Source organism: Hevea brasiliensis, chromosome 2 (genome assembly GCF_030052815.1).
Source record: "Hevea brasiliensis isolate MT/VB/25A 57/8 chromosome 2, ASM3005281v1, whole genome shotgun sequence".
NCBI lineage: Eukaryota > Viridiplantae > Streptophyta > Magnoliopsida > Malpighiales > Euphorbiaceae > Hevea > Hevea brasiliensis.
The window spans coordinates 103242703-103255090 of record NC_079494.1 but is presented as its reverse complement, the minus strand read 5'-3'; positions in this window follow the sequence as shown (position 1 = coordinate 103255090).

The following is a 12388-nucleotide window of genomic DNA, read 5'->3' as shown; positions in this document are numbered from 1 at the left end:
TGGTCTGAACCCTCGGGATTTGTATCTAAAACCACTCTTCTTGTTCCTACTTCTTCCTCTGAAATTACTCTGGCCACCACTATCTGGAGCACCCATATGGGGAGCACCTGAAGAACCCTCTGCTCTGTTTTTCTTTGCCCTTCCGCTGTCATCCACAGCATAGCTAATCTCTATCTGTCTGGCTCGATCAACTACCATATCAAAAGACTGATCAGACATCATGGCCAGGTTTGCATGCCTCCTGTCCAGCTCCTTTAGGAATCTCTTCACCTTCATAGTTTCTGTAGCTACTGCTGTAGGGGCATACCTGCTCAGTTATAGAAATTCTGTAGCATACTCATCTACAGACCTGCCATTCTGTCTTAAGGCCTCAAAGGCCCACTGCTTCTGATCTCTGAAGCTTTCTGGCACAAACCGATTGATGAACAGTTCCACAAACTGAGTCCACAACAAACCCTCCATTCGAGGTAATATGTAGTCATTCATCTATTGTCTAGGCATAGGCCCCATGACATGCTGCATACACTCTATAAGTCTTCTATCACCAATCGCACTGCTTTCTGCTGTCAGGAATCCAAAAATCGATATGCATCATCTGACACATCATAAGTACCAGGCACCAACTTCTTAAAATTGATTATCTGTTTGTAAGGTTCCCCTCTTGGTGCGGTGGACTGCTGCTGCTATGAAGGGTGGACCATATACTGCGCCATCATATCGATGGTCCTCTGCAACCCAGCTAGAGTAGCTGCCATGGGGTCCATGGGACCCAGTGCCATGAAAGACTGATCCTGAACTGTTGGCAGCTGCTCTTCTACTTGAGCAGCTCTAGGCCTCCTACCCCGCCTCCTCGGGGCAGGCGCCTCATCTTGTGCTGACACCTCGTCAGGCACATCTGGTTCTGGTGCAGTGGCAGCTCTCCTACTTCTACGCATTTTCCTGAAATTCAGCAGCATTAGCCCACAAAATTCAAAATTACTCATTACCTAGCTCTATAGACTCATATTTACACACAATATATGAAGTAGAAACTAGAAGCAAAGATGACAATGCAAGACGAATGTGGACCCTATTTTTCCGCATGTGACTCCTAGTAGACTCTTCCCAACACTTTAGATAAACATTCCCTAACAATCTGGAGCCTAAGCTCTGATACCACATTTTTCACGACCCAACCTATGGGCCGGACCGGCACTAGGACCTGGGCCAGCCTAAAGCCCCCGAGGCCCGTAGTAAGCCTAACTATTCACTTAACCCAACTCTAAGGCCCATTTGGGCCCAATTTCTAGAAATCAACCGGACAGAGTCCGGCCATAAAATGGACCTACTAACAGGGAGTTTTTTACTCACCCGACCTGTAAACACAGTAAATACTCAATTGGGGAGCTCAGCTCACCCTCCACATACTCATCAGCACAAAAATAAATGGGAGCTCAGCTCCCTCATCCAATCCAGCAAACATGCATAGAATATTAAGTTTACAAGTCCAAAATAATAATTTAATTTACAGACCCATATCAAATAAATATTTCTAACACATGCAGAAATTCTAAGATTTAACAAGTTTATACAAACGTTAATAATCGACCTGCGAGGAAGAAAGCAGGTTAATCTCAAAAATATCCTCCTGTGGCCTGAAAAAAATATTGAACAGGAGTGAGCGTTCGACTCAGAGAGTAAAATATCAATTTTAACCATAATCTCTATAACTATCTAAAACTAATGCACCCTGTAGAGTGAAATGCAACATCAACAACATTTTCACATCATAACATCATAAAGGTAATTTGGAGCACTCACACACCCAGTGATATCAATCATAATATATGGGAGCTGATCCTCTATACAGCTCTCTTAAATCCAACCTGGTGCCAGCGAAGAACTCAAGCCGGACTTTCGCTTAATAAACCAAATCGGGGGTCCCAGCGAAGAACTCAAGCCGTGACTACCCCAGAAGGATCGGGTCCCAGAAAGATCTCAAGCGTGACTACCCGTCCTATCCATAGTCCACACCATCACACACACGCCAACGCACGCTGCGCTCCAAATTACCACAGCAACATACATGGTACTTTCACAGTTATGAATGCAACATAAATCGTGCCTAAAGTTTATCTACATAGATATATGCATATAAGTGATGCATGGGCATGCTTGAACATATAATAATAGTGAAATTAATATTTTACTCACAGACTTGACAACGATTCTTTGTGGGTGGGCGGAGGAAGAAAGGCATCGGCTCACTGACAATTACATTACAATTATTTAATACAAATGACTCAATACAATCAAGAAAAGACCAAATCGTCCTAAGTCGTGCGAAAATCCAGTGAGTCTCCCTATACCTAGGACCTACCCAACCTGCAAAATGGCTCAAAACACACTTCTATATTCACAATCCATATATCCACAACTCAATCACATCACATAGCCCCTCCTGGGCCCATCAAATCAGTCATCCATCACAATATGTAGAATTTCAATTTAGTCCTTATAATTGATCATTTTTGCAAAAACTACCCAAACAAGCTCTAAAAATTCTAAAACTTTTCCCCGCAGTCCTAAGCAATATTACTAGGCTATTGCAAAAAGAATCATAATTTTTTGAGCTACCACGAATATTTTATGAATTTTTTAATCCTATTTAAGCACTAGAAAATTATGAAAAAGCAAGGTTCAGGTTTACCTTTGCCGATTCTGACTTCGGGAACGCGCTCGGGACGTTTGACAATGGGGGGGTAGCCAAAACCTCGGTCCAATTCGGAGACTTTTTCGGTAACGGGTCTGTTTGGCCGGAAATTCACAGACCCGGTCAACTGTCGAATTTCCGCGAATTGAGGATACTTACACGAAGCCCACAACATGGGGGTTAGTGCATAAATTTTTCAGAATTTTCTAAGCTCATTTAATGCTCGGAAAGACACTGCGAAGTTCCATGGGACCCACCGAAAAACGGTGTCGAAAAAATTCAAAATTTATGTCGCCGCGAAGCTCTCGACGAGTGGAGCGCTTTGGTACTCTCGGTTTTCTCGTGGGATTCACGGTTTGTGAAAATCTAGCCCGAAAGTCAAAATGGGCTAAAACTTCCCGGGCAAAAATTGGACAAACCGCTCAATGGATTTCGGTGTTCTTAGTGTCTATGGAAAGCTCTCGACGAGTAGATGAGTTTAGACACAAGACCCGGTCCGATTGGTGGCCGGATCGGCCGGATTTTGGCCGGGAAGGTGAACGATCGCGCGCACGCTGCGCGTCGCTTCTGGAGCCATTTTCCGGCGTTCTAGGAGGCGGCCGGCCGTGGGGGAGGGCTGAGGCTGCGCGCCGGCGAGGTGGGGAGGCAGGGGAGGTGGCGGCGCGGCAAGGGGAGGAGGGAGGAGAGAGAAAAGAGAGAGAGAAGGGGAGGAGGTCGGACGCGCGCGAGAAGAAGAAGGAAGAAAAAGAAAAGGCCGGTCCGATTCGACCGGTCCGATCCGGTCCGGTTCGATTCGACCGGTTCGATTTAGGATACAAAATTTTTGAATTTTTTACTCTGCCTCGGGACCGAAAACTAGGTCCAAAAATTCTGAAAAAATTCCAGAAAACTCAGAAAAATTCATAGATTCCAAATATATTTTTAGTTTTGCCACGTGATCTTTAAATTAATTTTTAAAAATCATCAAAGTTTATATTTTCGAAAAATCGAACCCGATTTTTAAAATCCGAAAAATCTCAAAAAAAATCATAAAATTTAAATAAAATTAAAATACCAAAAATGCTCATAAAATAATAAAATTTTAAAATTTTGGGGTGTTACACGAATATTATTTGAATTGGTTGAATATGTTGGTATATGTAATATTTCATCCTTAGGGATGCATTAGTCCTAGATAGTTATAGAAATTGTATTTAAAATCAATATCTTACTCTATGAGTCAAATGCTCACTCCTGTTCATCCTATTTTTTCAGACTACAGAAGGATTTCATTTTTAGAATAACCTGTTTCCTTTCTCACAAGTTTATCAACAGTTGCTTATTTGTAATATTATTTCATAAATTTGTATTCTAGAACTCTGCATGTGCTAGCAGTAACATTGACCTTGTCAGAAACTATGTTAATTTAAGTTTTTAGTATTAATAAATGAAATTTTTTTATGATATTTAAATAGTTTATAAATGATGGTATCAGGGTTGAGCTGGGCTCCCCTAGCTTTAATTTCTTATGATTATCGGGTTGGGTTGACCTGAATAAAAATATAATATTTTATTTTATTTTATGTATATGTTAGGCCTCAGCTTTTGGCCCTGGTTATGGATTTGAGAACAGTAAGGCTTACTACGGGCTTCGGGAGCATTATGCCAACCCAAATCTTAGTGTCAATCCGACCCGTGTGATTGGGTCGTGATAGCTAGGACTTAACCACAAATAAATAGGATAAATTTCAATAACACCCTTATTTTTGTGATCTTGTGGACGTTTGCATTGAGGCCGTGAGGAATCTGATAATGAAAAAATTATATGACTATGAGATATATTTAAGAACGTTAAAAATAAATAATTATATGCATGACATAATTCTTGAAGAAAATTTTGAAGAAAAAAAATGATTAAACAAATATAAATGAAATGTATTTTTGTCTAAATTTAATTTTGGAAAATTATTTATAAAAGAAAAACCTAATTAGGCTCTCTAAGGCCAATAAGGCTCAGTATGAGATTTTAATTAAATAAGCAAAAGCCCAACATTTTTTTTTATCTCTATTTGTTCCTATTTGTCCCTATGACTATTTCTATCTCATTTGCACTTTTAAACCTTCTAGGAATATGATTACCTATCTCTCTAGAACTCTATACCCAAAACTTATAAATACCTCACTAGGGAGATGAAAGGAACAAACTCAAATATTAGCCCCCTGGAGTTCTCTCTAAATTTCTCTCTTCCTTCTCTTTATTTTCTTTTTTTTTTCTTTAGTTTAAGAAAAGTTTTTCAAGATTTAATCAAGATGAGTGTTTTTGATACTTTTTGTTTAAGATTCATGCCACACTATAATTTTTTTATGTTTATATGCCTTAAATTAGCCTTATATGTTCATTATTTACATGTATATGTGATAAATTTAAAAATGATAACAACTTTACCATATTTTTGTTTATGTCATTTCGTTTTTAATTAATTTTTGTATATTTTTATTTCTGTAAAAATTGCATAAAAATTATGTTTGTAATCTTCATAAAATTTTGATAATTTTAGACTTAAAAATCATGAAAAAAAAACTGTTAAATTGAGTAAGTTATGGTTATTTAAAATTAAGGTGTCTGTAGATCACAATTTGCAGTGTTGCCAATTTTCAAGGTTCGTATCTCCCTCAATTCTTAATCTTTCTCTGCGATTCTTAATTCTAAAATTAAATTTAAGATCTTATCTAACTTTTCTCATTGGATTCATAAAAAAATCATTTTTAGTTTGAGAGATATTGTAGTTTCAAAAAAGAAGTGCAAATTGATTATTGTTAAAAGTTCCAATTTTTGTGATTTATTTGATAATAATTTTGACCTGGTTATTAATTTTATAATTTAATATGATGTTTTATCTTGCCTTTATAATTTTTCTATAATTTTTATACTTGTTTAAATATTTTTAGAAATTCATTTACAAAGACAAAGTGGATTTGTTAGATCTGAAAATTTTATGTTGGTTTATTTATTTTGTTTTTGTATTCAAATTTTAAATTATAATGATGTATATGATATGATATGGTGTTATAAAGAGTTAGGATTATGGTGTTATAAAGAGTTAGGATTAAGTTACAAGACCTTTACCTATTTGGGATTAAGTTACAAGACTTTTACCTATTATATAGTTTTGGCCCATTATAAGCCTAGATTGTAAGTGATTAAATTTTTAATTGTAATTTTTATTTTATTTTAAAAATAAATTGGTAAATAAGTACCAAAAAGGTAATTGGGTGGTGTTTAACGGGAATAAGATTGTGATTAACTTGTCATATTAGAAGAGAATACCATTCTTTAAGGGTAACTTGCTCCAATAGTAATTGCTATAATTAAAAGTAAGCATCATTTAAACTTTTTTTTAAAATAACAATTCTATATATAATATATAGTAATAATAAAAATTTATTCAATAAAATATTAAAATCAAGTTTGTTGTATTTTAACCTATGTTCGGCATATAAATTAAATTTAATTAAATACTTGGTAAATTTCCAAATTTCCGAATATTACATACAAACAAAACATTACATGGGTTAAAATACAAAAAAACTTGATTTTAATATTTACCCAATAAATTTATATTATTACTACATATTACCAAATAAATTTATATTATTACTATATATTAATACATATTATAAAACACCTTTTAATTTTTGCAATTGTCATTAGGCTAAGTTACCCTTAAAGAAGTGTCTTCTCTTCTAGTATGACAAGTTAATTATTGTTTTACTCTCATTAAGCTCAACACAATTACTCTTTTTATTACTTATCTTAAAGTCACTTACTAATTTATTTTTAAAATAAAATAAACATTATAATTAAAAATTTAATCCTTTATATAATGGGTCAAAACTATAAAAATGCTGAAGATCTTCTAACCTAATCCTAACATTTCATAATACTCTATCGCATCATATATATCATTAAAATTAGATCAAGATACTATTTAAAATTTGAATTAAAAAAAAAACCAACATGAAATTTTTAGATATGAGAGATTCACTGTGTCTTCATATTTGAATTTCTAAAAATATCTAAACAAGTATAAAAATTAGAGAAAAATTACAAGAACAAGATAAAATATCATATTAAATTATAAAATTAATAATGAGGCTAAAATCATTACCAAATAAATCACAAAAATTAGAACTTTTAACAGTAATAGATTTGCTCTATTTTTTTTTAAATTGCAAGATCTTTCAAATTACAAAATGTTTTTTTGTGAATCTAATGAGAAAAGTTAGAGAATATCTTAAATTTAATTTTAAACCCAAAAATCACAGAAAATGATTAAGAATTGAGGGAGATATAAGCCTTGAAATTCAGGTGCACTACAAATTGCAATATGTAGACACCTTAACTTTGAATAACAATAATTTACTCAATTTAATAGCTTTTTTCATGGTTCTTGATATTAAAATTATTAAAATTTTATACAGATTACAAATATAATTTTTATATAATTTTTAAAGAAACAAAGTTATACAAAAATTAATTAAAAATAAAGTGACATAAATAAGATTATGTGCATACTTATTTCACCCTCAAATTTTGTCACATTCTACTCCTCCGTAAGGCATAACATGATCCCGTAGTACACCTAATGAATTACCGTACTTCGCCTACTGGTAACCCATTAAATATACTACAACGGATTTTAAAACAATTTTCATTCATTTTTAAGCTGGTGGGTAAATTTTTCACAAATATTAAAAATCTTTAATTGACACTAAGTCACAAATCAAATTTTTAGTTATTTAAAACTACCGCAATTTTTATAAAAATTTCGGCAGAGAGCCGACTGTATTTTGAGAAAATAATTCTTCAAAACTAGAAAAGAAACACACTCCCAATATTTTTATTCGACCACAACTCCAATAAAATTCATTTCTCCATACAATTCAATCCCAACAATGAATTAATCATTTGCAGTAATCAACTCAGCACATTTTTAAACAAACACTGAACATCTCATTTCAGAAAAGAAAATAATTTGTCACTCACAAAATACAAAAATTTAATTATTTACATTAATTACAAAACTCAGAAATAAATTTGAATATTACAATAATTTGCATTTTAATTACATATCCAAAATAATATTACAAAAGTTCTTGTACAACTGCTCAAATAATTTACATACATATAATTACATGCATACATCAAAATCTAATGTACATGGGTATATCTCTAATATACCCGAAGCTAATCCCAATGAGTTTTTAAGGCGCAGCTACTGGAAATCTCACTTGGCTGCTCTATCTTTACTTTCACCTGCCACAACATACAAAGTTATCGCTGAGTGATGAACTCAGTGGTGCACAGTTATAATTTAAAACATAATATATAATATTTGTCAAAATTTTAGCAAAGAATTTGGAAATCTTGAAATTCAATCAAAATTTCAAAAATCAAAATATTTGTTGCCAATAAAATAAATCATTTGTTAAAATGATTCTGCTCAAGAATTTCAATTTATCAAATCATAATTGAACATTTAAAGTAATTCCAGTAATTTATGAAAACAAATCTTAATTTCAATAAAATCAATTATGCATAAATCCCATTTGAAATCACAATTCTTACTATTCAAAACCCATTCTTTATCTCACTAACTATGCAAGACTAATCCGTAAGGGCCATCTTCAGGGTGATTCTAACTCCCTATGGTCGGGGAAGTCGAATCATCGTGCATAGTACACACCACAATAATGAAACTTCCGAAAGGGCAAATGAAAAACTTAGACCCAACCATTAAATTAGAGGAGAATCTAAGTCTGTGCACGTACCATGGTAGTCAAAACAAAGGTAACTCCATTGTCTCCTCAACAAATGAGAGAGACGGGTAATAACCTAGTCAAGCATCTATAATGAAATATAAAACAATATCATGAATTTCTTTGTACTTTTTGTGAGCATAAATCACAACATAATTCAATTCAAAGTCAATTATAATATCTAATAATTTTTATGCTCATCACAATTCAAAATATATTTTATCACAATTTTTTTTTTCAAAACTAATTTATTCAATCCACAACAATGCTCAATAATTGTTGAAATACCATTTCACAAAGCGAAATTCATGCATACTATAAAAATTTCAATAATCATTGAAATAAATCCAATAATTGGTAAACATAATACATAAAGAAACCAAAATCCTTTAACCAAAATAAAATATAACTAGTTGTGCACAAACCTCTTTGTTGACTAGTTTACTCTAATTTTTTATTTTTTCTCAAAGATCCCTTTCCAATCTCTTTTTTATCTGAAACACTATAAATACAATTTATAGTATTTCAGTACCATATCTCATAATTAATCTATTAATTTATTTCATGCCTACTTAATTGTAGCCTTAAATTTGCTTAAAATGATATCCTTTGAATTTTGTATTTTGAGTCACTATTTATTACACTATTTAAGTTAAAATATTGATTTTTTCCTACTAAATAGGTTTATTAATTCTAATTGCACTCATATACCACATTTTGGGTATCAATTTTATTGGCATTGATTGCCAATTCAATTTTTAATTTTCCTAGGTGCAAATCCAAAATTTCAATTTTGGTTCATTATTTTCTACTATTCCATTGGTCTGGTTACTATAGAAATTTGGCTAAATGTCCCTCATCAAAGTTGTTCCTCATTGTCTTAGATTTAATTCTCTTTTTGAATCACTCCATTTGGAGTTTTGTAGCTCAAGATATTGCCATTTTCCTAAGGCTGGCCGGATTGGTACCTACCTAGAATTTTGGACAGGTTTTTGGTTCTGGCAATTTTGTGCAACCAAATTTGGGTGGCAAAATGACTTGGTTATGGGCAGAATTTGAGTTGGTGTTCTTCATGAAAGTTGTAGTACTATGTCTTCGCTTTCCATCGGTATAAAATTCAGGTCATTTAGACCTTCCTACGCCAAGTTATGGCCAAATTCGTTTGGTCATTTTTGTACAGTGATAGTGTGCCAATTCCGGGTTTGACCTAATTGTTTACTAACTTAGAGTCACTTTCTGGGCATGATTTCTACATGAAAAATGTGTCATTATGTCTTTATTTTCATCCTCAATTGGCCTCACACCAATTGGGGTAGCAGAATTACATTTTTAGTCCCCTAAGTGGACCAAGGTCAGGCTGTCCAGTAGTGACCCCTCACCCATCCGAATTTCACTTAACTTCTCACTATTCAAACACATCCTAATTGGTTCCAATTGACCATTTTGAGTCTCAATTAGGTTAATTTGGTTCAATTTCAAAAATTCCAAATTTTTCTCCAATTCCATAAACCCTAATTCATCCATCTTACAATTGCAATCAAAGTGTAATAATCTCATTAACCAACTCATTTAAACTTATCCACACTTTAATTCAAACAAAATCCACCAAATTCAAGTTCCCCCTAGGCTTGCCGAAATTTACACCTCCCATACATCCATGTTTTTTTTTCAATTTTTCTAAGTTAATTATACTCATTTAACTTGATTTCCACAAGTATAATTCAATTTAAATGGAAAGAGTGACTTACCTCACTTGAGCTTTCCAATCTTTTTAATTCTCTAATTTTTCTCTAATTTCTTTTTTTACACTTCTTTTCAATACTCAAAATCAAGGTTTAACTTGAGGAACTAAGAAATTTATGGTGAAATTTATGGTGAAATTTAGGGTTTTGAAAGCTTAAATTTAAGCTTTCATGGAGGAACTTAGGGAGAGAAATGAGAGAGGTGAGTGCCACAGCAAAACATGGAGAAGATGATAGAAAATTAGCTTTTTAATTTTTTTTTTATGTATAATTATCCTTGTTTTTACTTAGTCAAAATTTAAAGTAATTAGAATTTAATTATGAGGTCATGTGTGATGTCAAACACATGATGTCATAAAGCAATTTTCTTTTCTTTTTTTCTTTTTCCTTTATTTTTGCATGGTTCTTTAATTTAAATCTACATTTCAAAATTTTTATTTCTCAGATTTTATTGGACAGTTAGGTCATGAGTCACCTCAATTCACTCCTCGCCGGTTTGATCTGGTTTGTCAATAATTCAGTGTTTCTTTCGGAACTCTAACCTAATTATTTGATTTGGTTCTCAATCTTTTTCTATGATTTTTATATTTCCCCTAGCTTCGCAATTTTTCCTAGGACTGTGATGTCACAATGCCCCGTACGAAATTAGGATTTTGACTGATATCGCAGTCACTTTCCGGTGCGATCACCCATCACTGTGACCCCCAGCTCATTTAACTTTTTATGCTCTGTCTTTCTTATCTATACTTGACCTTCTGGTAATCACTATTTATTTTCATTCAGGGCTTTTCTCACTGACTTAAATATGATTCTAATCCTCTTACTTGTCCGGACCAACACCGATCACCGTAACAGTGATTTGCATAAGACCATGCATGTAGGGGTGTTACAATTCCCCCCCCCCCCCCCTAAAAGAAATTTTGACCTCAAAATTTTTGCCCACTGTCAGTAATTAATCATCCCTATAGGTTGTTTTATCACGTCTTTCTCACATTTTCATGTGGCTTCATAGTCTGAATGATGGTCTATAACACTTTACTCAATGGTATTTGTTTATTTCTTACTGATCTCGTCCCATGTGCTAACATCCTTATGAGTTCTCCATACTACTTACTTTAACTTGAATTAGGGACAACAAAGGTTGATCCTTATCCCATAATTTTGAGCTCCATAGTTAGGCTCTTAACACTGTCATAAGTTAACTTACTCCGAAACTCGCTCTTCTATGATATTTCCTTAATATCATTCCTTTTTCCTTCCTCATCCATCCTGTTCTAGTTACTTCTTTTTCTATTTTACAACTTAACTTTAATTATTTCAATGCTTAATCGTATCTTAGTCCTTAACTTGCCTGTCGAGTCAAAATTTAGCATCTTTTATCATTCCTAATAATTCCACTGCACTTCGATATTACTTTGATTTGGCCCTCTAACCATTTTAGTCAACACTTTTACTAATATTCATAATATTTCTTTGTTATATTTGAATCAACTATTCAAATTTTCACTTCTATATTTTCTTTTATCTATCGATTTTCTATAACTCATTTTTCACTGATTCGCAATCATTACTTCCTCTTGTACTGAACTATGACCTATCTTTGTCTCAATTAGAACATCATTTCACCATTTATTTCATTAGAACATTATTATGCTCTTATATCTTACCGCAACTACATGACACTATTGATCCTCTTTTCCTATGATAAACTCCTTGAAACATCATTTTCTAATTTATAATTATCATCCATGGCATCCTGTCTCCTTCAGGGGAACAAAATTTTTTTTTGTGCCTAGCTGTTATACTATTATAATACTATTTTTCATTAGACTTTAGGCAAAAAATCCATAACAATATCAAATAATTATAACCCCATATCCGAGACTGAATGACCTTACCCTATCAATGTTATCTTTAATTTATGACTATCCCGGAATCTCTAGTCTTATAGCAATTTCTGACATATCATAATTCGGATTAGATAACTAAGTCAATGACTCTAGCTATCTTATAACTATAACCTCTCGATATTCTAACTTTAGAGTTTTAAATCCCTAAATAGGAATTTCAACTCATTTCCAATAATAAAATTCTGCCATGGCATAATTATTCCAAAATAGATGTCGTTTGCTAGTATCCTTATCTTAGTGCACTA